Source organism: Lontra canadensis, unplaced genomic scaffold, assembly GCF_010015895.1.
Source record: "Lontra canadensis isolate GAN:19392208 unplaced genomic scaffold, GSC_riverotter_1.0 scaffold38, whole genome shotgun sequence".
NCBI classification, from domain to species: Eukaryota; Metazoa; Chordata; class Mammalia; order Carnivora; family Mustelidae; genus Lontra; species Lontra canadensis.
The window spans coordinates 5,783,316-5,807,903 of NW_022631032.1; the positions used below are offsets into that span (position 1 = coordinate 5,783,316).

Consider the following 24,588-nt stretch of genomic DNA (forward strand, 5'->3'; position numbering starts at 1 on the left):
TTTTTATTCCTTGCTAGGGAAAAACTGACTATAAATATTCTGCACCAGGAAAAAAAAGACATTTTCTCCCATTCCATTTTCATCCCAAACACATAAAAATTCATTAGTTGCTGTTTACATTGCAGAACTTCATATTAAATATTTCTATGTATAATTAAAAAGACATGATGGCTATTGTCAGCTCTAACTTTATATAGTCTCTTTTACTTTTTAATCAAAGTGTTTTGAATTTTACTTTTCACATCTTACTGGTTATTAATAAATCAAAGCTAATAAGTATCAAGGAGATTAAGGATAATTGAATTCTAGAGAAACTCAATTCTCCAATTTTCAAGAAAATACAAGTAATACTACTGTCTTTACCCTGTAGGAACTCCTTCACTGTATTTTGAAAGGGAGGCTAACATCCTTGCTAGTCATTAAAGAGGCTCTTTTCCCCCTGGCACAGCATTGTGGGTCCTTGGCTCAATGGGGCTGTGACTTGTGCCAGGCAGTGAGCTGTGAGTAGAAGTGATGGGTGTCTCCTCTGGGCCAGAGCACTTAAGTGCTAGTGTAAGGCTCTCCCCTATGATTGGCAACATGTAAGATGGTGACTGCTTTATCGGCCTGGGCCCCCAGTCAACCCCCAATGGGTACATAACACAAGTAAGAAATAAGCCTTGGTTCTTATAAATCACCAAGATTTTAGGTTACTTTGTGGCTGCAACGTAATAGACTATCCTGTTATAAGGTCATCATCAAATTCTACTTCCATTATGACTAATATGGTAGCCACGGTCACAAGTGACTATTTAAGTTTAAGTTAATTAAAATAAATAAAATTTCAAATTCAGTTCCTCAGTTGTGCTAACCACATTTCAAGCATTCAGTAGTCACATGTGACTAGTGGCTACCTGATCAGACAGCACAGGTTAAAACTTTCTGTAAAGTTCTATCAGTGCTGTTCCAGATGGACTAGGGAAAAACGAGAACTCCAAATTTTACCTGAACCATGCATATTACTTTTCAAGTTACAGTGAAATTAAAACTTAATTGTTTGTGTGAAATCAGTCTGGAGGGCATGGTCCATAGTTTCACCAATTACATTGATAATATAGACTCAATACATATGTTATAGTTTGTGTTTAGCCATTTATATTCACACATATTTTCCACTTTTTAAGACATTTTAAAAGTACCAGTTCTATGCTCCTCACCACCAAATCTAAGTAGACCTGCAATTCAGAAGCAATTACCAGATTACTTGTGATATGAAACAACCAGCCAGGACAACAATCTCGGGTGTTTTTGGAACCCGGAGCTACCTGAGTTAGAAGAGAATCCAATGGGGCCATCTGAGATAGATGCAGAGGAGAGACAGGGTCACTAGGGTAGGATTTCCTTGACAGTGACCCAAAAGGGAAGTGGGAGGGGCCATTCTGACAGCTACAATCATTTACCTTCAGTGGCTTTGATCATTGGAACTGGAGACAGCCAGGAGACCTACAATGTTTGGAGACAACTTTAAAATTTCTAACTGCTGCTTGTTTGAAATCTTAGCCCGCAGGCCCTGCTGTGTTCCAAATGCTGACATTCTGCAGGGAGGGCTTCATATCAGAAACTGTTGTTGCCCCAGTGGTGACCACGTGGAAGTGTGTAATAAATCCTGACATTATTGGACTCTGGGACTAGAGTTCTTCTAGTTGGAGATAACTAAGAAAGAAGAAAATTATAAAGTAACCTGTCGATTTGGTCATTCACACTTAGTAGCTTCTTTTGGGCAGACGTTAGTAGCCTCCAGTAGTTAAGAGAGGTGGAGTTACAGGGCTTCTCCACAACCTTATTCCAGGTGCTATGTTAAAGTGAAAGAGAGCCTCAGGCCAGGTTCGTCAAGTACTTATTAACAAGTAGACATACAACCTATTCTGTAAGGTCCATGAAGTCCCAAATCTCTCTCCAGAAAGCACCTGACCTGTTCACTGAAGACAAACACTACAGGAGACTAGGGTAGGGCTTAGCAAACCTGGTTAATCAGCCAAGGGGAGTCGGTTCCAGCTGCACCTCCTACTGGAGCTGTGTAGTTTGTGCTTCAGTTTTCTCGTCTATAAAATTAGAGTAATAGCCCCTCCCCCATGGTTGTTATAAAAATTAAATGAGCGCAGGGTGCTTGGGTGGCTCAGTCCGTTAAGCACGTGACTCTTGATTTCAGCTCAGGTCATGATCTCAGGGTCATGAGATCAAGCCCCCTGTTGGGCATGCTTGGAATTCTCTCTCTGCCTCTCCCCACCCCACTGCTCCTGCTAGCATGTGCACACATGTTTGCTTGCTCTCAAAAATAAAAGAAGATGGATTTTTTTTTTTTTTAATGCGGGCTCCATGCCTATGTGGAGCCCAATGCAGGGCTTGAACTCACGACCCCGAAGTCAAGACCTGAGCTAAAATCAAGAAATGTTTAACTGACTGAGCCACCCAGGCACCCCTAAAAAATAAAAATAAAAATAAATGAGCTCATGCACATTACCTGCTCCTGAAAGTAAGCCCCTATTCTTCTGGTAGTCAGAGATGCTAAGATGTGTCAGAAATATCCTCTCTCAAGGAACTGATTATACTCCTGCAGAAACAAAATACACATGTGAAAAAGTTATATACTAATGAAAGATGAAAAGAACTATTTAAGCTCACCCACGTCCCAGAGAAGGATCTTTGAATCTGAAAGTGCCCATGCAATTGTACAAAAATAACTGCTGTGAGTTTAGGAAATGCTACAACTGCCTACTTGTTCTAAGGCAAAGTTTTAACTCCCAATACTACTCTCCTCTTCATAGTCACAAGAGAAAAGCTCATCTGACCTTATGAGACTTATTTTGCAATTAAGAGGAAATTTCTCAGACTTAGCTTGACTTTAATTGCACTATACCTTTATTCTAAAGAGTTCCACATTTTAAAGAAAGATTTATTTATTTTGGCAGAGAGAGAGAGATCACAAGTAGGCAGAGAGGCAGGCAGAGAGAGAGAGGGAAACAGGCTTCCCCCTGAGCAGAGAACCTGATGCAGGGCTCGATCCCAGGACCCTGAGATCATGACCCGAGCAGAAGGCAGAGGCACCACCCAGGCGCCCTAGTTCCCCATTTTCTTTATCTTCGATCTATTTGCCATTTAAGTAACATTAACTCCCATGAAAAAAACATTGTGAAGATCAACAGTTCTATACACAGGTACAGTTGGAGGGGGGTAACATGTGGCAAAATAACTAAAATCTAATTTACTAAATGAGGAGTATATTATGGATATATACACACAGATTCATAATTACCAAAAAAATCTTAACTTCATTTTCTTTTTTTCATGTAGTAATAATTTTTAGTTTTGGTGGTAACTTTCAGTTTATAAAGAATTCCTACAATAATAGCTCATTTGATTTTTTTTCATCATGGTAAGTGTACTCTAATCTCCATCCCCTATGTCCCTTATCCCTCCACCCACCTCCCCTCTGGTTACCATCAGTTTGTTCTCTATGGTTAACGGTCTGTTTCTTGGTTGTTTCTTTTTTTTTCTTTTCTTTGCTCATCTGTTTTGTTTCTCAAATTACATATGAGTGACATCGTATGGTATTTGACTTTCTATTATTTCGCTTAGTGTTATACTCTCTAGCTCTCTCCATGTTGTTGCAAATGGCAAGATTTCATTCTTTTTATGGCTGAGTAATATTCCATTGTGTGTGTGTCTATAAAATATCTTCTTTATCCATTCATCTGTCGATGGACACTTGGACTGCTTCTATAGTTTGGCCATTGGAAATAATGCCATAATATACATAGGTGCATGTATCCCTTTGAATTAGTGTTTTTGTATTTTGGGTGTAAATATCCAGTAGTGCAATTCCTGGATTGTAGGGTAGTTCTATTTTTAATTCTTTGAGGAACCTCCATACTATTTTTCACAGTGGCTGTACCAATTTACATTCTTACCATCAGGGCAGGAGGGTTCCTTTTTCTCCACATTCTTACCAATGCTTCATTCTAGTAAGGATAATACATAATAATAAAGGGGACAATCCAACAACAGGATATAATATTTGTAAATATTTATGCACCCAAGATAGGAGCACCTAAATACACAAAACAGTTAATAACAAACACAAGAGAAATAATCATTATTAATATAATAATGGGGGACCTTAACACCCATTTACATGGATGGATAGATAATCCAAAGAGAAAATCAACAAGAAAATAGTGTCTTTGAATGACACACTAGACCAGATGGATTTAACAGACATATTCAGAACATTCCATTCTAAAACAGCAGAATACACATTCTTTTCAAGTGCACAGGGAACATTCTCCAGAACAGATCACATATTAGGCCACAAAACAAGTCTCAGCAAATTCAAAAAAACTGAAGTCATTCCATGCATCTTTTCTGACCACACTCTATGAAACTAGAAATCAACCACAAGAAAAAAATCTCTAAAGAGCATAAATACAAGGAGGTTAAATAACATGTTATTAAACAATGAATGGGTCAATCAAAAAATTAAAAAGAAATTTTTAAAAATTACATGAAAACAAATGGAAATGAAAACACAATGGTCCAAAATCTTTGGGATGTGCAAAAGTGGTTCTTAGAGCTAAGTTTGTAGCAAAGCTTTGTACCTAAAGAAGAAAAATATCAAATAAAAAACCTAACTTTACATCTAAAGGAGCTAGAAAAAGAACAAACAAAATCCAAACACAGCAGAAGGAAGGAAATAAAGCTTAGAGCAGTAATAAATGATATAGAAAAAAAATGACATAGAAACTAAAAAAAAAACAAAAAACAAAAAAACAGAATAGATCAATGAAACCAGGAGCTGGTTCTTTGAAAAGATCAATGAAATTGATAAACCTCTAGTAAGATTCCTTTAAAAAAAAAACGAGAGAGAGAGAGAGTGAGAAACCAAATAAATTACTAATGAAAGAGGAGAAATAACAACCAATACCAGAGGGGTGTCTGGGTGGCTTAGTTGTTAAGTGGCTGCCTTTGGCTCAGGTCATGATCCCAGGGTCCTGGAATCCAGCCCCAGGTCAGGCTCCCTGCTCAGTGGGAAGCCTGCTTCTCCCTCTCTCATTCCCCCTGCTTGTGTACCCTCTCTTGCTGTCTCTCTGTCAAATAAATAAATAAAATCTTTAAAAAAAAAAAAAAACCAACAACACCAGAAATACAAACAATTGTAACTGAATATTATGAAGATCTACATGCCAACAAACTGGATAACTCAGAAGAGATGGATAAATTCCCAATATTTAATTGATACTTACAAAAACTAATTCCCATTGACTTGTACCTGACTACATATTAGCCACAGAACAAAGAGTGCTTTGTTAAGCAGTCCCGGGAAATGGCTGGGTAGGTATCTTTTTAAAAATTGTCTAGAGAGCTCAAAGCGGAGGGGTATATTTTCTAGAGAAGCAGAATACCAAGGACTTAGAAAATGAGAAGCTATTATGGCAGGAGTGGAGGCCAAAGAGGACCTACTGAAAATAAGCAGTCACTCTGCTCTCTTTGGAACCCATGCTAAACTGAGAGTAAAGGAATAATAATTTTTTAAAAGCCGTAAACTCTTCAAAGATAAATATGGGAGAAGAAAAATGAAAAATACCAGATTTTTGGAAGACAGAAAGCAAACAAATGAGTGGGTAACTGACTTAGAGCACAGAAGCTGAAACCTGACTTCCTGCAGAGAAGGAAGCTATAGGAGGCAGGTCAGCTTTGCCCTGAAGAATCCCTAAAAGGCTAGAGACTGGTAGAACCAGGTACATATGAAGGGGATCCTTAAAGGGAATGTAAGGTATCAACTCACAGATGCCAACCAAGGTCATTCAGGTCAAAGCAGGTCAAAAGTCCAACTAGAAGATCAAGACAGAGGTAGATAGAATAGCTAGGAATTAGAACAGACCAAGGTCCAGAGTCCAGGAAGTCAGTCTGAACATATTCATAATACCCATAAAGTGCAGAAAACAGCCTGGTCCTAGAGAGGCATTTGCTTGCTCAAGAAGTTTTAAGATTTTTTTTCCTTTTTTAATTTGACAGAGAGAGAGAGAGAGAGGGCACAAGCAGGCAGAGTGGCAGGCAGAGGGAGAAGGAGAAGCAGGCTCCCCACTGAGCAGGGAGCCTGACATGGGGCTCAACATGGGGCTTGATCCCAGGACCCTGGGGTCATGACCTGAGCCAAAGGTAGCCGCTTAACTGACTGAACCACACAGGTGACCTGCTCAAGCAGTTTTAAAGACAGATAAGCTCCTTCACACTGGTTGTCCAAGAAGCCAAATTGTTTAGACTTTCAATAATGAACCTTTTTAATGGATGTCTTACATCTTTATTTAAAATAGAAGCTCAGTTAACTGTCTTGCTAATTTTGGCTATTCTAACTGGTGTAAGGTGGTATCTCAATGTGGTTTTAATTTTAATCTCCCTGATGGCTAAAAACAGACACATAGACCAGTGGAACAGAGTAGAGAGCCAAGATATGGACCCTCAACTCTATGGTCAAATAATCTTTGACAAAGCAGGAAAAAATATACAGTGGAAAAAAGATAGTCTCTTCAATAAATGGTGCTGGGAAAATTGGACAGCTATATGTAGAAGAATGAAATTCGACAAATCTCTTACACCGTACACAAAGATAAACTCAAAATGGATAAAAGACCTCACTGTGAGACAGGGATCCATCAGAATCCTAGAGGAGAACATAGGCAGTAACTTCTTTGATATCAGCCACAGCAACTTCTTTCAAGATATGTCTCCAAAGGCAAAGGAAACAAAAGCGAAAATGAACTTTTGGGACTTCATCAAGATCAAAAGCTTCTGCACAGCAAAGGAAACAGTCAACAAAACAAAGAGGCAACCCACGGAATGGGAGAAGATATTTGCAAATGACAGTACAGAAAAAAGGTTGATATCCAGGATCTATAAAGAACTTCTCAAACTCAACACACACAAAACAGATAATCATGTCAAAAAATGGGCAGAAGATATGAACAGACACTTCTCCAATGAAGACATACAAATGGCTATCAGACACATGAAAAAATATTCATCATCACTAGCCATCAGGGAGATTCAAATGAAAACCACATTGAGAATGGCCAAAATTAGCAAGACAGGAAACAACATGTGTTGGAGAGGATGTGGAGAAAGGGGAACCCTCTTACACTGTTGGTGGGAATGCAAGTTGGTGCAGCCACTTTGGAGAAGTGTGGAGATTCCTTAAGAAATTAAAAATAGAGCTTCCCTATGACCCTGCAATTGCACTACTGGGTATTTACCCCAAAGATACAGATGTAGTGAAAAGAAGGGCCATCTGTACCCCAATGTTTATAGCAGCAATGGCCACGGTCGTCAAACTGTGGAAAGAACCAAGACGCCCTTCAACGGATGAATGGATAAGGAAGATGTGGTCCATATACACTATGGAGTATTATGCCTCCATCAGAAAGGATGAATACGCAACTTTTGTATCAACATGGACAGGACTGGAAGAGATTATGCTGAGTGAAATAAGTCAAGCAGAGAGAGAGTCAATTATCATATGGTTTCACTTATTTGCGGAGCATAACAAATAACACGGAGGACATGGGGAGATGGAGAGGAGAAGGGAGTTGAGGGAAATTGGAGGGGGAGATGAACCATAAGAGACTATGGACTCTGAAAAACAACCTGAGGGTTTTGAAGGGGCAGGGGGTGGGAGGTTGGGGGAGCCAGGTGGTGGGTATTATGGAGGGCACGGATTGCATGGAGCACTGGGTGTGGTGCAAAAACAATGGATTCTGTTATGCTGAAAATAAATTATAAAAAAAAAAAAGAAGCTCAGCTAACTAACTTTCATTTAATCCAACTTGCCCAACTTAACCGCAATTTTCACTCCTTTGTAAAATAAATTAACTGATGCCCCACATACTTGAGTGTAGTCAACTGAGTTTGTTCTTAAACTTATTTATTCCAGTTGTAACTGTAATGACATAATTTAATTATTATATAAGCCAACAAAAATTGGTTGATAAAGGGAAAAACAGTTGTTTCTATGGAAACTGAATGAAGACTAGTGGCTAATGGCAGATTGAACACTTGGCATTTATTTCCTGTCTCCCAAAACCTCACTGAAATGAAAGTAAAAGGACAATGGCATGAACCTACATGGACAAAAAAAATGAGAGAGGTGATATGGTAGATTTGAGTGTTGACAAAATTGGAGGCTAGACTAACTGGTAATTAATTTTGTCCTTTTTCCACTCTGCAAGTAGATGCAGGAGAGAAAGCCTCAAAGAGCAAGCTGAGTCCTACCACAGAACTAGGCAAAAGTAGAGGGATTAGACCGGCTCTCTTCTATCTCCTCTAGCCCATATGGCCCTCTGACAGTCCCTTTCCCAACTCTGGCAGAAAAGGGGATCTTCTGAACTTAGACTAGAGAGGCCATGGAATGGTGGACAACAGGTCCAACTGAGATGGGAGTGAAGCAACTCGGAAAACACAAGGCTCAAGGAAAAGCTACACGCTGAACTCCAGAACTCCAGCCCTCTCCCCTGTGTGGCTGCCAGGCAGGACCGGCTACGTAATCTGCAGGGCCCAGTGCAAAATGAAAATGCGAGGCCTTTGTTCGGGGGGAAAAAAAAGTATTAAGAATTTCAAGAGAGTGACAGCAGGGCATTAAAACAAGCACGAGTTCCTTTAAGTGCGGAGCCCTATGTGACTACACAAGTGTGCACCTATGAAGTCAGCCCTGCACAGGCGAGAGGTTGGAGCATTTTTCTCGAAAAATTGGATAGCCCAGGGAAATGACCCACACATGCTGTCATGCAGGAATTTCTCAATAAAACAGCTCAATTTTCATCAGATTATCAATGTTGGTATTTAATGATTCAGGGTGATTTTTGTGCACAAAAAAGATTACTTGGAAACCATTCTGGGTTTTTTGTTTTTGTTTCTTAAGTAAGCTCTATGACCAGTGTGGGGCCTGAACTCTTGGACCCAAGATCAAGAGTTGCATGCTCCACCCACTGAACCAACCAGGCACCCCATTCTGGGTTTTTTTTTTTTTTTAATTAATATTTGACCTATTCATGTGGCAAATTTTAAAACCTAGTTCTTCCTTAAACTATTAAACTCAGTCTCCAGAGCTGATGTGGTAGATTTATAAATTTACCAAGATGTAATACTCACTTTTTTTTTTTAACCTTTGACCTCCTTTACCCATTTCCCCCATTCCCCACCCTCACCTCTGGCAACAACCTATCTGTTCTCCTTATCTATGAGGGTTTTTTTTTTCTTCTTCAAGATTCCACATATAAGAGAAATCATACAGTATTTGCCTTTCTCCATCTGACTTATTTCACTTAGCATAATGCCCTTGTGGTCCATCCATTGCAAATAGCAAGAATTCATGCATTTTTATGACTGAATAATATTCTGTTATTCAACTATAAGATAATTTCTTCATCCATTCATCCATCAATGGACACTTAGGTTGTTTTCACAGCTTGGCTATCATAAACAGTGTTGCAGTGAACATAGAGTGCATAGATCTTTTCAAGTTAGTGTTTTTATTTTCTTCAGATAAATACCCAGAATTGGAACTGCTAGATCATATAATTTAAATTTTTTGAGGAATCTCAAAAAACTCTTCCATACTGACTATACCAGTTTCCATTCCACCAGTAGAACACAAATGTTCCCTTTTCTCCACATCCTTCCCAACATATATTTCTTGTCTTTTTGATAACAGCTATTCTAACAGTTATGAAGTGAAATCTCACCATGGTTTTGCTTTGCATTTACCTGATGATTCATGATGTTGAGCATCTTTTCATGTACTTATTGGCTATCTGTACGTCTTTTTTTGGAAAATGTCTATTTAGATTTTCTGCCCATTTTCTAATCAGATTATTGGGGTTTTTGCTATTGAGTTACATGAGTTCTTGATATTTTTTGGATATTAACCCCCTACCAGATATATGATTGGCAAATATTTTCTCTCATTTAGTAGATTGCTTTTTTATTTAATTGATGCTTTCCTTGGTTGTGCAGAAGGTCTTTAGTTTAATGTAAACCCATTTATTTATTTTTTGCTTTTGTTTTGGTGTCGGATTCAAAATTATTGTTTTGGTAATACCTATGTCAAGGAGCTTACAGCCTATGTTTTCTTCTAGTTTTATGGTTTCAGGAGACAGTGGTCCAATTTCATTCTTTGTCTGTGGCTGTCCAATTTTCCCAACACCAATTTATTGACTTTTATTTCCTTTTCGTGCCTAATTGCTCTGACAAGAACTTTCAAAACTACGATGAATACAAATGGAGAGTGGGCATCCTTGTCTTTTTCTCAATCTTACAGAAAAAGCTTTCAGCTTTTCACTGTTGAGAATGATTTTAGCTGTGACTTGTCATATTTGGCTTTATTATATTGAGGTAACTTCTCCAATACCCACTTCTTTGAGTTATCATAAAGGGATGTTGGAAGTTCATTAAATGTTTTTTCTGCATCCATTGAAATGATCATGAATTTTACCCTGCATTTTATTGATACGGTGTATTACATTGACTGATTTGTGGATATTGAATCAAGCTTACAGCTCTGAACAAAGCCGAGTTGAGGGGAACATTACCTTCTCAGTTGACTGAGTGTGCTTTTTTTTTTTTAATTCACAATATGCTATTTTCATTTTTTAAATTATTTTTATTAACATATAATGTATTATTTGTCTCAGGGGTACAGGTCTGTGAATCGTTAGGCTTACACATTTCATAGCACTCACCATATCACACACCTTCCCCAATATCCATAACCCAACCACCCTATCCCTATCTCTCCACCACCCAGCAACGCTCAGTTTGTTTTGTGAGATTGAGTCTCTTATGGTTTGGCTCCCTCCCGATCCCATCTTGTTTCATTTTTTTCTTCCTTACTCCCCAAACCCCCTGCCCTGCCTCTCAACTGAGTGCACTTTTTAACTAGACTTCAATGGGGCATAAGACCTGGAACTCTAAGACACCCTGGTGATATTTCTTGTGACTCTGATGATCAAGTTAAGTCCCTTTGTATAGTCACTATGTTTCCAACTCTAAAATCCAATTCTTGGGCTTAAGTCCTAAATGTTCCTTTATTCCTGAAAGTCTGTACCACCTGAAAGATTATATCTTACTTCTTTCATGACTTCACTGGTTTACATTCTTTACTTTTCCTTAGATATCTAAATCTTTCCCATCTACCTATATGGATACTCAAAGTCAGTTTTTTTTTTTAATCCTTAGGAGTCTTCAGGGTATTGAAAACTTTCTTGATTTGGTAGAATCCCAAAATGCTTTCTTTCTGGTAGGGCCACATTGCCATAGATATTAAAACTATATCCTACTGAATTCTGCATATCATGGACTTGTCTGTTCATTCTCAGGTCATTTTAGTGACTAAGCACTTTACAGGAAGGCCCACATTAAACAGGCCCCACCGAGACACAAACTTGTTTTTAGTACCTCACTCTTAAATACAAACAACTAAATACCAGCAACCATTTGAGGCAAGTCTCTAACACAAAAGACAGAGTACAACAAACGTTAAAAAGGACTTAAAAAAAAAAAGACTATACAGGAAGAGAAAAAAGTGTTAATTAATATCATCAAAGAAATAGAAGAAAACATTATATCTAAGGCACAAGGACAGGATGCTATTAATATTTTTAAAAAATTAAGATATCTAGGTAAGATGATGGAGTAGGAAAATCCTGGCTCACCTTGTCCCATGGATACAACTAGGTAACACCAAGATCAGTGTAAATAACCCAGAAAATTACCCAAAGACTGACAGAACTGACTCTCCACAACTAAATGTAGAAAAAAGTTCACACTGAAGAGGGTAGGAAGGATGAAGACATGTTCAGGAGCTAAATAACCTTTGGCAGTATCCGTGGAAGGGAGGTATGCCACCAACTGGAGAGGGGAAAGAAACAAACCCTCACACCAAGAACCCCAGGCATGGAAAAACTGCACAGGGAAGACAACTCCCCATAACCTTTGGCTTTGAAAATCAGAGGGGCCTAATTTTGCAAGTTCTTACAATCAGCTTAACACTTAGAACTATAAAAATCAGCAGGCTGGGCTTTGGGAAACCCTGGACGGCTACAGGAAACTGAGTCCTCATTCTTAATGAGATAGCATAACAAACAGCCCCAAGGAGACAGAGCGGAGAAAGAGCAGTTTGAAAAATGCCTGGGGTGTATGGGGAGGAGACTTATTTAATAATCTCAGAGCATATGGTGGAGGGGCAGAGATCCTTAGGAGACTTCTCCAGGAAGAAAATAGCTGGTGGGTGCCATTTCCCCCCCCCATCAACTCCCAGCCTAGACACAGAAACCTTCAGGAACCAACGCTCTCCACCTAACTGGCTCTCCACCTAACTGGCTAACAGTGGCCCTTCCCCCGTATTCTCTGTGGACAGGTCCCCCTATAGCCAGGCCTCAGCTCCAGGACTCCTCCCACAAGAGACCCAACAAACCTTGCTAACACTGCACAGACACACAGCCCTGGCATTCTCCTGCAGACCTGCCCCTTGCAATATGCCCTTGGCTGGAGCCCATCAAAAACAGTGCCACACAAGCCCAGCATTATGCAAGCAGCCCTGATAGGGACTAGCACCACTCCAAAGTGACTCCTGCCCCAGGGACAGGGACAGATAACCACACAGAAAAGTCTGACTGTAGCCCCAGCAGTGAGCTGAAGGAAGACATCTGGTCTGATTACAGGCCCTGCCCACCAAAGAAAGCTTCTCAAGGAACAACAAAGAGAAGGCATCCTGCAGTTCATGGCTACCACATCTGGCAAACAAATGATCTGATTCAATTTAAGCCCAAGGCAGCCCTGTATTGGCCCACTAACAACACAGGGACGAAATCCTGCCTATAACCGGCAAGGAGAGACATCACTGAGGATGGGACTGAAGGCCAAAGTAGCTCAGCCACAACAGCAGGGTGCACATAACATACATAGGAGACACCCCTGAAGCTCCAGGTTCTGTTGAATACAGGACATTGCACTTCAGGGTACTATAAGACCTCTTCTTCACAAGGCCACTACTTTCGAGTACAGGAAACATAGCTGAATTTCCCAACACATAGAAACAAAGTTGGAAAAAAAGAGGATACAGAAGAATATGTTCCACATGAAAGAAGAGAACAAAATGGCAAAAGAGCTAAACAAAATGGAGATAAGTAATATGTGTGATAGAGATTTTAAGGTAATGGTCATAAAGATATTCACTGGACTTAAGAGTGGAGGACCTCACTGAGAACCTCAACAAAGAGAGACTGTAAAGACCCAATCAGAGATGAAATTTAATTTAATTGAAATTAAAAAACACTAGATGGAATAAATAGTAGACTAGAGGAAATAGGACAGATTAGCAATCTGGAGGACAGAGTAATGGAAAGCAATCAAGCTGAACAGGAGAGAGAAAAAATAATAATAAAAAATGAAATAGACTTAGGAAACTAAGTGACACCACCAGGTGTAATAACATTTGCATTATAGGGAGAGGGAAGAAAGGTTTTTTGTTTTTTTTCATTTTTAATTTTTACTAACATAGAATGTATTATTAGCTCCAGGGGGTACAGGTTTGTGAATTGCCAGGTTTACATACTTCACAGCACTCACCATAGCACATACTTTCCCCAATGTCCGAAACCCAACCACCCTCTCCCTAACCCCTCCCCCTGGCAACCCTCAGTTTGTTTTGTGAGATTAAGAGTCTCTTATGGTTTGTCTCCCTCCTGATCCCATCTTGTTTCATTTTTTCCTTCTCTACCCCCCCAAACCCCCCACGTTGCCTCTCAACTTCCTCAAATCAGGGAGCTCATATGATAATTGTCTTTCTCTGATTGACTTATTTTGCTCAGGATAATATCCTCTAGTTCCATCCACGTTGTTGCAAATGACAAGATTTCATTTCTTTTGATGGCTGCATAGTATTCCATTGTACGTATACACCACATCTTCTTTATCCATTCATCTGTTGATGGACATCTAGGCTCTTTTCATAGTTTGCCTATTGTGGACATTGCTGTTATAAACATTTGGGTGCATGTGCCCCTTTGGATCACTACCTTTGTATCTTTAGGATAAATACCCAGTAGTGCAATTGCTGGGTCATAGGGTAGCTCTCTTTTCAACTTTCTGAGGAACCTCTGTGCTGTTTTCCAGAGTGGCTGCACCAGTCTGCATTCCCACCAAGGGAAGAAAGTTTATATGAAGAAATAATAGCTGAAAACTTCCTGAATCTGGGGGAAGGAAACAGGAATCCAGATCCAGGAGATACAGAGGGCCCCCAACAAAATCAACCCAAAGAGGTCCACACCAAAACACACAATAATTAAAGTAGCAAAACAGAGAGAATTTTAAAAGTAAAATAAAACAGTTACATACAAGGGAAACCCCACAAGGTTATCAGCTAATTTTTCAGCAGAAACCTCACAGGCCAAAAGGGTGTCACATGATATATTCAAAGAGCTGAAAGAAAAAAAAACCCACATCCAAGAATACTCTACCCAGCAAGGCCATCACTCAGAATAGAAGTCAAGATAAAGAGTTTCCCAGACAAACAAAAGACCACAAACCAGCCTTATATGCAATGTTAAATGGGATTTACTGAGTGGAAAGGAAAGACAATAAGAGTAAAAAAAAAAAAAAAAAAAAAGTAGGAGGAACAAAAGAAGTAAAATTAAGTATACCTATAAAGCCAGTCAAGGGATTCACAAAATAAAAGGAGATAAAATATGACAGAATATACCTAAAACAGGGAAGGGAGAGGAGTAAAAATTTAGTGCTTTTAGCATGGGTTCAAACTTAAATGACCATCAACTTAATATAGACTGCTATACACATGAGAAGTTACATAACAACCTAATGGTAATCACTAAACAAAGACCAGCAATATGCAAACAAAACAAAAACAAAAGAGAGAAAGGAATCCAATAGAATATCACTAAAGAAATATCATTTATAATATCACATAAAGAAATTAGTGATATTTAGAATATCACTAAAGAAAGCCAGCAAGCCATGAGAGAAGAGAGCAAGAGAAGAAAAATACAGAGAAAACCACAAAAACAACCAAAAACCAAATAACAAATGACAATTAAGTACATACCTATCAATAATTACTTTGAATATAAATGGACTAAAAGTTCCAATCAAAAGACACAGGGTGACAAAATGGATTAAGAAAGCAAGACCCACTTATATTCTGCTCACAAGAGTCTCATTTGAGACCTAAAGACACATGAGGATTGAAAGTGAAGGGATGGAAAAGCATTTATTTTGCAAATGGAATGAAAAGAAAGCTGGGATAGCAATGCTTATATCAGACAAAATACAATTTAATACAAAGACTGTAACAAGAGACAAAAAAAGACATTATATAATCACAAAGGGAGGAATCCAACAAGAAAATATAACAATTTTAACTATTTAGGCACCCAACATAGGAGCATCCAAATACATAAAGCAGCTAATAACAAAAAGTAGTAATATATAATAGGAGGGTAGTTTAACACCCCCACTTACATCAGTGGATAGATCACCCAAACAGAAAATCAGCAAGAAAACAGTGTCTTTGAATGACACACTGGACCAGATGGACTTAACAGATATATTCAGAACATTCCATCCTAAAAGAGCAGCAAACATTCTTTCCAAGTGCACATGGAACATTTTCCAGAATAGATCACATATTAGACCACAGAACAAGTCTTAACAAAATAAAAAAGACTGCAGTCATATCATGCATCCTTTCTGATCACAACACTATGACACTGGAAATCAAACTTAGGAAAAAAAAAATCTGGAAAGCCTACAAATACATGGAAATTAAATTCATGCTACTAAACAATGAATGGGTCAACCAAGAAATAAAAGAGGAAATAAAAAAATATACATGGAGACAAATTAAAATGAAAACACAATAGTCTAAAATCTTTGGGATGCAGCAAAAGTGGTTCTAAGAGGGAAGTTTATAGCAATACAGGCCTACCTCAAGCAGCAAGAAAAATCCCAGATAAAAATATAACCTTACACCTAAAGGAACTAGAAAAAGAACAAACAAAACCCCAAACCAGCAGAAGTAAGGAAATAATAAAGATTAGAGCAGAAATAAACAAAATAGAAACTACAAAAGAGATCAATGAAACCAGGAGTCAATTCTTCAAAAAAATAACAAAATTGGTAAACTTTTAACCAGACTCATCCAAAAAAAAAAAAAAGGCAAAAATTCCTAGAAACAGAGAAGCCTCCAAAAACTGAATTACCAGCAATGAAATTGAATCAATAATCAAAAAACTCCCGACAAATGAAAGTCCAGGACCAGATGGCTTCACAGGTGAATTGTACAAAATATTTTAAAATTCTTCTCAAACCATCCCAAAAAATGGAAGAGGAAGGAAATCATCCAAATTCATTTTATGAGGCCAGCTTTGCCCTGATATGAAAAGTAGATTAAGATGCTTTCAAAAAAGAGACTATAGGGGGCACCTGGGTGGCTCAGTGGGTTAAAGCCTCTGCCTTCGGCTCAGGTCATGATCTCAGGGTTCTGGGATCAAGTCCCACATCAGGCTCTCTGCTCAGCAGGGAGCCTGCTTCTCCCCTTCTCTCTCTGCCTGCCTCTCTGCCTACTTGTGATCTCTATCAAATAAATAAAATCTTTAAATCTTTAAAAAAAAAAAAGAGAAAGACTACAGGCCAGTATCTCTGATAAACATAGATGCAAAAATCCTCAACAATTTTATTCAACATATACCGAAAGTCTTAGCTACATCAATCAGACAACAGAAAGAAATTAAAGGCCCCAATTTGGTAGGGAAGAAGCAAAACTTCCACTATTTGCAGTTGATATACTATATATAGAAATCTTTAAAGATTCTACCAAAAAACTGCTAGAATTGTTAAATGAATTCAGTAAGGTTACAGGATACAAAATCAAAGTACAGAAGCTGTTGTATTTCTATACACTAATAAGGAAGCTACAAAAAGCAAAATTAAGAAATCAACTCCAATTACAATTGCACCAAAAATAAGAAAATACCTAGAAACAAACATAGCCAAGGAGGTGAAAGTCCTGTACTCTGAAAACTATAAAACACTACTGAAAGAAATTTAAGATGACACAAACAAATGGAAAGACATTCCATGCTCATAGATTAGTAGAACAAATATTATTAAAATGGCTGCACTTTCCAAAACAATCTACAGATTTAATGCAATCACTATCAAAGTACCAACAGCATTTTTCAAAGAACTTTAAAAAACATCCTAAAACTTGTATAAAACCACAAAATAACCTGAAGAGCCAAAGCATCTCAAAACCCACCCGCCCAGGGGCGCCTGGGTGGCTCAGTGTGTTAAAGCCTCTGCTTTCGGCTCCGGTCATGATCCCGGGGTCCTGGGATTGAGCCTCGTGTCAGGTTCTCTGCTCAGTGGGGAGCCTGCTTCCCTCTCTCTCTCTGCCTGCCTCTTTGCCTACTTGTGATCTCTGTCAAATAAATAAATAAAATCTTAAACAAAACAAAACAAAACACCCCCCCCCAAACAAAGCTAGAAGTACCACAATTCCAGATTTCAAGTTATGTTACAAATGTGTCATAATAAAAACAGTGTGGTACTGGCACAAAAATAGACACACAGATCAATGAAACAGAATAGAAACCCCAGAAACAAACCCTCAGTGTTATGGTCTCTTGCTCTTTGACAAAGGGGGCAAGAATATACAATGTGAAAAAATCTCTTCAACAAATGGTGGTGGGAAAACTGTACAGCTTCTAGCAAAATGACTGGACCACTTTCTTATACCAAACACAAAAATACATTCGAAATGAATTAAGTACCTGAAACCATAAAAACCTTACAAGAGAGAACAGGCAGTAATTCTTCTATCAGCCCTAGCAACATTTTCTAGATATGTCTCCAGAGACAGGGCAAACAAAAGCAATAATAAATTACTGGGACTACATCAAAATTAAAAGCTTCTGCACAGCAAAGGAAATAATCAAATAAAAGATGACTTATTCAATGGGAAAAGATATTTGTAAATGACATATCTGATAAAGTGTTAGTATGTAAAATATAAGAAAAACTTCTACAGCTCTACACACATAGAGAGAAATCTAAAAAATGGGTAAAAGACATGTAGAGACATTTTCCCAAAGAAGACATACAGATGGGCAACAGACACAAGAAAAGATGCTCAACAGCACTAACATCAGGGAAATGCAAATCAAAACCACAATGAGGTAACACCTTACATCTGTCAGAATGGCCAAAATCAATAACACAAGAAACAAATGTTGGCAAGGATGTGAAACAAACCCTTGTGCACTGTTGGTGGGAATACAAACTGGTACAACCACTGTGGAAAACAGAATGGAGGTTCCTCAAAAAAAAATAAAAAATAGAAATACTATGTGATTCAGTAATTCCACTGCTGGCTATTCACCCAAGAATATGAAAACACTAATTCAAAAAATATATGCAGCCCAATGTGTACTGCAGCATTACTATGGATAAAGAAGATGGGGGTGGGGGTAACGGAATATTACTCACCCATAAAAAAGAACAAAATATTGCCACTTGCAAGAACATGGGTGAAGCTAACTAAAATAAGTCAGTCAGAGAAAAATCCCATGTGATTTCACTCATATGAGGAATTTAAGAAACAAAATAAAGGAACTAAATAGGGGGAAAAAGTGATAAACCAAAAAAAGACTCTTAACTATAGAGAACGAACTCATGGTTGCCAAAGAGACGGGGGGCGGCAGGTGAAATAAGTGATGGGTATTAAGACTATACTTACCATCATGAGCACTGAGTAATGCGTAGAATTTTTGAATTACTATTTTGTACATCTGAAACTAATATAACACTATGTTAACTACACTGGAATTAAAGTTTTTAAAAAGAGAGAGAGAGAGAGAATGGTACACTACAAGCCAGAAGGAAGAAAAAGGCTGGCTGCCTTTCAATTCAATGACTGTGCATAATGTCTTGTCCCCCAGTAAAAACATGGCCCAGTGAATTTCACAAATCTTAACTACTCATATATCTTTTTCCTCCTTCCTGTGGGGACCATATGTGTTTACTTCTCATATTCCTTTTGATAGATGTCTTTCATTTCTGACCATGCAGTTCTAAACACACTATTTGGAGGGAATTTCAAGAAAGAAGCTCAAGTGTAGCCTAATAGCTCCTAACCCAACAACGAAGTCTCTAGAATTTGGGTATGTGACCTTCTAGTCAGATGCTCCTAAGACCCTGACCCCATAGTAACACAGAGAAGCAAATGGCAGTTTTGAATCTTTCAGGAGTAGTAGAAGAACCAGTAATGGAAGCATTCAATGTCCAGAGGTAGCCAGGCCAATGACAGAAGCTGCTGGATAATAACCAGATTCTTCCTGAGTATTGATCTGGTCTCTCTTTTAGTTGCCTAATTTCCAGTGGCTTCCTGTCCATGTTCCAAACCTCATTCATTAACTTTTCCATTAATTTTGTGAGCTACCCATTGACCTTACAATGCATTCCTTTTCTAACTAACCTAAGTTGGTCTCCATTATATAGGAACCTGGAAATGATTTGTATATTCCCCTTTGGTGTAGAAGTCACCTTTTCTATGAAGATAAAAAGATGAGGGAAAGGGCTGCCTCCTAATCAGTTGCCCCTATGTCAGGTGGCCATCTCTAATCCAGAAGAATCCATTACTGTGATTTTGGTGGTGATCCCTTCTTTGTTTTTCTTTATAGTTTTCCCACCTACCTATGTATATATACCCCCAAAATGTAGTTTCATTTGGCCTGATTTTGAACTTTAGATGAATCAGGCTACATACATTCCTTTGTGCCTTACTTCTTTCACTCAATATTATGTTTATGGGATTCATTGAAGTTGTCAAGTAGAGCATGGCTGTAAGGTAACCCAGTATAACATTTCATGGCTTATTTATTTATTCCACTATATATAAGATGTTGTGTTGTATTCAGTGTGGGGCTGTAATAAACAAAACTGCTTTGAATATTCTGATATATGTATTCTAGGGGCATTCAAGGGCATCTACTTGGCAGTAGAATATCAATCATGGGTTGTGTGTACCTTTGACTTTCCTAGATAACACCAAACCATTTTCTGAAGTGAATGCATCAACACCGCCAGCAGGCTTCAGGAGTTTCTGCTGCACGGTGTTCTCACCAAAAACTGGTATTTTCAAACTATTTCATTTCAGCCACCCTGGAAGATGGCTAAAATGTATCTCAATGTAAAGTATCTCACTACAGTTATAATTTTCATTTCCCTGATTACCAGTGAAGTTGAGGATATTTGCATATGTTTATTGGTCATATTTTTTCTTTGATAAAGTCCCTATTCAAGTCTTTTGCTCATTTTTTCAATGTGATTATCCCTTATTGATTTGAAGGAGTTTTCATTATGTTGTAAAGGCTAGTCCTTTATTAATTATGTGTGTGATAAGTATCTTCTCCCACTCTGTACTCTATGGGGTTTCCCCCTAATTTTATGCTGTCTTTTGATGAAAAGAAGTTCTTTATTGTAATCTAGTCAAATGTATCAGTCTTTTCATTTACAGTTGATACTTTCTATGTCTTCTTTTAAAATTCTTTACCTTTGAGATCATAAAGATACTCTCTTATAGTACTTTCTAAAAACTTTAATTGTTGTCTTTCATATTTAAGCCTAGAAATGATTTTTGTGTGCGCTATGAGGAAGGGAATTTTTTTTCCCCATATGGATATCCAACTGTTCTAGCAGCTTTTATTGAAATGCCCGTCTTTTCTCTACTGCATCTCTGTCATACCCAAAGTGACTATATATGTTTGGGTCTGTTCCTAGGCTCTCTATTCTGGTTCATCAGCCTATTTGCCATTCCTATACTAATACTATACTGTCCTATTTACTATAATTTATAATAATTCTTGATCTATAATAGATCAAATTCTCCCAATATCTTTTTTTTTTAAAGATTTTTATTTATTTGACAGACAGAGATCACAAGTAGGCAGAGAGGCAGGCGGGGCGGTAGGGGGGAACAGGCTCCCCGCTGAGCAGAGAGCCCGATGCGGGGCTCGATCCCAGGACCGTGGGATCATGACCTGAGCCGAAGGCAGAGGCTTTAACCCACTGAGCCACCCAGGCGCCCCAACCACACACCCCAATATCTTGACAAATTTTGAACGTTTACACTTTGTAAAATTTTAATTTCCTTATCAAGTTCCAAAAAAACCAAAATGAACAAACAGCAATAACCACCTGAGAAAATTCTGATTTGAGATCTAATGTAATTTATAAATTAATTTAGGGAGAACGGTTACCTTTACCATATGGAATCTTTCAATTTATGATTTATAACAGCACTCCAACCAGTTTTAAGGGTTAACTTGCTTCAAGCTTATGCACTTCTTGCTTCCTGACCGAAATAAGTCCCTGGTCTTTGGCAGAACTAACTTACTTTCCTTGAGCTTTGTAGACCACTGGCCTTAAGGAGTGAAGGACCAAACTTCGCCAGAAGATAAGGCCTGATTACATTCTAAAGCGGCTGGGGCTGATGCCAGTAAGTCTGTTCAGGGTCATGTCGACATAGGACTAACTGCCTGGGCACCTGCTTCTCCTATAGATAGCCTCCCTCCCTTTTCTTCTGCCATCCACTTTAAATCCCTGCAGCTACACCTGGACAGTGATGATGGTCTTTGAGATGTGAAGCCACCATCTTCCAAGGCCCAGCTTCCTAAGTAAAGTCACCTTTCCTCTCCCACCATCACTTGTCTCAATTGTTGATTTTCAAGTGGCAAGCAGCTGAAGCTGAGTTCAGAACCGGTTCTCTGGTAACAAACTCAGTATCCCTCCACTTATTTTAGGTCTTAATGTCACCCAATAATGTTTTATTATTCTCTACATAGAACTGGAACATTAGTGCAGAGGTCATGTAATTATGTACACTTTTATGCTTGTTATGTGTTCCTGATGAACAGAATCTTTCATCATGTTATCACTAGGAATGCTTTTTGATTGATAGTGATGGAGATGTATTAGCTGTATTTAGGTTCCAATTTAGGTTCCAATTGCTGCTGCTGTTAAAATTTCCACGAGCTTAGTGGCTTAAAACAATACAAATGTATTATTTTACAATTCCGTAGGTCAGAAGTCTGATACGGGTCTCACTGGACTAAAATCAGATGTTGGCGAGGCTGCATTTCTTGCTAGAGAGATAATCCATTTCCTTACATTTTCCTGGTTCTAGAAGCCCTTTGCCTCCACCTTCAAAGCAAAAAACATTGCCTTTCTCTTTGCCTTTCTTCTACAGTCGCTTCCCCTTCTGACTGATTCTTTTTCTGCCTCCCTCTTTTGATTACATTGAGCCCACTCAGATAATCCGACTAATTTCTATACCTCAAACACTTTGATTTAATCACACCTGCAAAATCCCTTTTGCCAAGGAAAATATCACCTTAATCTAAGTGTTTGTGTCCCCCCAAAATTCACGTACGTATTGAAATCCTGATCCCTAACACCCTAGTACTTAGAGGTGGGGTCTTCGGGGTGTGATTAGGAATGGGATTAGCATCCTTATAAAAGGGGCCCTAGAAATCTCTCTCAGTCCTAGCCCTGGTCGTAGTGGTTGCCCTCAGAGAAATCCTGGCTTTGGCTTTTGCTAACTGATCACTGTTGTAATTTCAATTTACTATTCTTAACCACCACCAACAAAAGCCCTCTCCCCACTTCCAGTTCCCACTTTGGAGATTCCTTACTTTCCCTGAAAATTTAATAATGGTTTAAAAATAACATCATTTTTCTCAAGTCTTTGGGGTTTTCTTGCTTGTCTTTTTTTTGGGGGGGGGGCAATGGAATGTGGTAGGCTGTATAATGGCCCCCACATAGGTCGCTATTCTAATCCCCAGAATATTACTTATATGGCAAAAGGCACTGGGCAGGTGTGATGAAGTTAAGGCTCTTGCTATGGGGAAATTATCCCAGAATATCTGGTTGAGCCCAATGCAATCACAAAGATCAGTTGTTTTAAGAAAGCAGGTGGAAGTTCAGAGAGGGCAAATTGAAGTAACTTGTGAGCTAAGGAATGCCAGCAACTTCTAGAAGCTGGAGGAAGTAGGGAATGGATGGATTCTCTCTTGGAACCTACAGAAGGAACAGTTTTGCCTGCACCTGGTCTAAATGTAATTGATTACTCAACATTGCCACTTGGATGTCTAATGTAAATTTCAAATTTGACACATAAAAAAGCAAAACTCCCCATTTCTGCCTTCAAAACACTTTCTTCAATTCGGTTCTTCCAAGTTGCTCACAATGTCTCCTTTACCTCATACTCCACGTATAATATATCCACAAATCTTACCAGCTCTTTTAAAATATGTCCAGAATTCAATCAGGGTTCCATCATCTCAATCACGACCTTTCTGGCCTAAACCACTATCACTATAGCTTGGATTACTGCAATAACTTCCTAACTGATAAGACCTTTCACCAGTTAATATAGATTTATTTTCCACCAGCTCTCTCTATATGGTCTCTGGGAGACAGAAGACTGTCTCTCATTTAGTGCAAAGAACCCCACCCCCACCCACCCCGTGCAACCTCACAGAAGCTCTACTTGCTAGAATGGATAAATATTTTATACCACTATGTATACAGCAATTCATTTAAGATATCTGTGTGAAAATTAGCTGTAGGAGCCTTTTACAAATTAAAGAAAAAAAAAAATCCAGAACAAAGCACTTAATTAGCAAGAGGGGTCAGCTGGCTGAAGCAGTTTCCATAAGCCTTCCCTGTTTACCTCAGCAGACAGGTTTTCCGTGTAAGCCAACACTTCTGTTTTTGATCACTGTAGGTGGGAAGTTTCTTGCTCCACTCGGCACCTCACCCTTAGCTGACCACCTAAATACCTCGTCCTCGTCCCGCCTCGGCGACAGGTGATCCCACAGAGCTTCAGGCTGGAAGATGCACTTGAACCTTCCAGACCTTCCCAAATGACACTGGAACCTAGACCACACGTACGACTTTAGTCAAAAAAAGGGGCACACTTCTCGTTGACCTTCTCCACTGTACTAGTAACTTAAAATTTAAAAGCCAGGGAAGAAACTTTCGAAGGCTGAACCTTCAACCTGGCTGCTGGTGCAGGAGCAAAGAGAACCCGCCAAAAAGCGTATTCCTCTCCCGCCTCTGGGGTTGATGGGAAGCGATATCGGCGTCAATCACCCTGACCCAAAATGGCAGGTTGTTCGATCACCCACTGGAAGAAGATGAAAAGGGAGAAGGAAAGCATCATTTTCTTGATCCATCATGGAGACAGAGTTTATACGGGGAGAAACAGTCAAGGACGACAAAGCATCCAGATGTTAGAAACTGCTGGACTACCGACGGAGGTGACTCTGACATAATCCAAGATGGCGCCAGAGAGTATAACCCGGAGCGCAAAGAGGCGGTGATTACCGTGATCCAAGATGGCACTGGCGTTTGAAACGAGCTGAAAGGCCGGGAGCGTCAGGAGTGTCTTTGCCCTCTTTCAAGATGGCGGCCGCCGTGGGCGCT

General features: G+C 39.0%; 1 long non-coding RNA gene across 2 annotated transcripts; it reads right to left on the bottom strand.

The window, feature by feature from the left end:
• Window positions 1-185: 185 nt before the first annotated feature.
• LOC116874661 lies at window positions 186-24,586 on the bottom strand. 2 transcript variants are annotated; one of them, XR_004384044.1, is made up of 3 exons: window positions 23,834-24,586; window positions 2,501-2,590; window positions 186-2,081 (listed from the first exon to the last, which is right to left on the bottom strand). It is a non-coding gene; the product is annotated as an uncharacterized LOC116874661 (long non-coding RNA). The 2 variants fall into 2 exon arrangements; XR_004384045.1 differs by lacking the exon at window positions 23,834-24,586 and adding an exon at window positions 3,948-3,979.
• Between the last annotated feature and the right edge of the window lie 2 nt (window positions 24,587-24,588).